General features: G+C 39.2%; 1 long non-coding RNA gene across 1 annotated transcript in view; it reads left to right on the plus strand.

The window, feature by feature from the left end:
* The first annotated feature begins 345 nt into the window (after positions 1 to 345).
* The window catches only part of LOC102378073, a 31,112-nt gene continuing 28,958 nt past the window's right edge, over positions 346 to 2,499 (plus strand). The window contains exon 1 of the long non-coding RNA XR_324426.2: positions 346 to 393. This is a non-coding gene — a long non-coding RNA (uncharacterized LOC102378073). The remainder of the gene's footprint in view (positions 394 to 2,499) is intronic.

The raw sequence follows: 2,499 nt of genomic DNA on the forward strand, positions 1-2,499 counted from the left end.
AGCTCACCCTTGCTACTTGACCCTAGACCTATTGCCCTCAGATGTGCTGTGCTTTTACAGGCCAGAACAGCTGACACCGCAGTGCCTATGCTTAGTGTGAGTGCATGTTACATGCAAGGTGAGGTCTGGTTGAGAGGGTGGGAGAGAGACAAGAATGGCATTACAAATTTAGTGGAGGAAAACTGGCTAGTACAGGAGTTTGGTCATGGCTTAGAGACCACTTAACTTTTAGGTTGTTAGTTAAACTGTTACATGTTTAAATCATTACACAATTAAATAATTAAAAAGGGCAATTAAAATACTAAAAAGGGCAATTTCCTCACATTAGTCACAATTTCCCTTAGTCACGTGTACATGGGCCATCTTATTCTATGACTACAAGCAAGTCACAAGGTCAGACTTTTCACAAAATATGTATTTATATTCCTAAGCCTGTGTTTCAACATGGACAGCTTTATGTAGCCTTTTCAAGGGTGAGAAGTTTTGATTCTGTTAAGGTAGTTGGTCAAAGGATCACTAAAAATCCTGTATTTAAAGAAATACTTTTGCAATAAAAATTTAATCACAAATTTTTTGCGGGTTTCAGCTACTTGTAAATAGTTTGCATAGGAAGAGGGTGTTTTATTGGTGGGTGGTGGAGGGGCTCTGGTGCTGGGGAGGGGGAATCCATTTGTTGTGAGGATGATAAAGTATTTTTCTGAAAACTGCCTGCAGTGAGCATGGTGCTGGGGGCAGGCGGTGGGGTGGGTGTCTGTGGGTTGCTGCCCAGGTGGGCTACAGTGGGGGGGAGTGTCCTGGATATAAAACAAACTTAGTTTTATATCTAGGACAAGATTCACAGCTTAACCAGAAGCTGCCACATGATGGCATAGATGAAATGGCAATCACAGAGCAAAAGATAAAATGTGGGCATCTTGGTTGATTGTGCAAAAAGAAAAGCCAATATCAGCCCAAGGTAGAGGAGCCTGTGCTGCTTATGATGAATGTATCCTATGGATAAATAAAGAACATCAGCTTCAGGCCTGGTAATACTGCAACTTTCATGAAAGTGAATTCACATTTCATGCATTTGTTCACCAATTTAGTATTCCCCTCTGCAGTAATATTTTTATACAGCTTATGAGCAAAGCTCAGAAAAGAGTGCTGGGGACAGGGTTGTTACAAGTTACTGAATCAGTCCATAGAACTGGAGGAATTGCTTCTAAAACGCTCCTGTAAAGTGTAAAAAGAAAAACTGAGTTGTTATGGGGGACCTCAATCTGGGAAACATCCACTGGAGATCCCACAAGGCCAGTAATAAAACTTAATTGAATCTAGAAATTATGCATGCTAATTTATCAAAATGCAATGTAAGGTAACTCTTTTAGTCATCATTATGACAGATACAGACCACTGAGCTTTGTTTGTGAACCAGTGATCATGACCCAATTACATTTAATAGGGACAAATAGAGGGGACTCCTAATCAGTATTGTATACCCCAGTTTTAAAACCAGCCTATACACATAGTCTTAAAGGAGCAAATTTCTTATAGATGAGAAAAATGTTGAGTAAAACTGACTGTGATGAAAAATTGACAGAAAATTAGGATTTTTTTTGTGTTTCTTTTAAAAGAGATTATGGTCAAAAGACACAAATTCAATGAAAAAGAAGTGTGCCCTGGCTCAATGGCAAAGCAACCACAGGACTTAGAAATAAGAAAGCAATGCATGCCAGTTGATAAAAAAAGAAAAAGGCAAATAGGGCATAGTAAGTTAAATAAATAAAGAATTATGAAGCATAGAAAATGGATAGTGGAACCTAAAGACACCAGAGAGAAATCCATGGCTGGCAAAGCTAAGGAAAGTAAGAATTTTTTTTTTAAATTATCATCAAGAACAGAAGAGTTCTCAGCAGTTATATAGATCTATTACCAGATGGAGACAATATAATTGTTAAGTATTTAGAAGAGGCAGACATACTCGATAATTATTTCTCTTCTATAGTTGCAAAGAAGCAGGATGGTGCACTTACACGAGGTCAGTGAAGAGCTTTCCAGGCTGCTTGTAACCAAAGGGGATGTTGTGGATAACAATAACTACAACAGGCTCTGGCCTGAGCCAGTTTTAATGTCCTGTTACATTATGCACAGATTCATGTAATAGAGTGTTGATAAATCAGAATTCAGAGAGTGAATAAAGCAGATCTCTGTCAATTTTCCCCTACTTTGAACGACAAATTGTGCCAGGAGCAATGCAAACTAAGACCATGCTCCAAGATGAAGAAAGAATAAATTAGGCGTTACCAAGGTGAACACTTGGTAGAAATGTGAAGTACTAGATAATGTAGATAAATGCAGGGTGCTGCACCTTGGGAGAAGGAATCCGCAGCATGCATACAAGATGAATCTTGAAAGCACAGAGGTGGAAAGGGATCTTGGAGTCAATATTGACTCCAAGATGAACATGAGCCGCCAATGCCAGACCGCAGCCAGCAAGGCCAGCCTTAACTTGGAATGCAT

The sequence above is a fragment of the Alligator sinensis genome, unplaced genomic scaffold (genome assembly GCF_000455745.1).
Source record: "Alligator sinensis unplaced genomic scaffold, ASM45574v1 scaffold1115_1, whole genome shotgun sequence".
In the NCBI taxonomy this organism is placed as follows: Eukaryota; Metazoa; Chordata; order Crocodylia; family Alligatoridae; genus Alligator; species Alligator sinensis.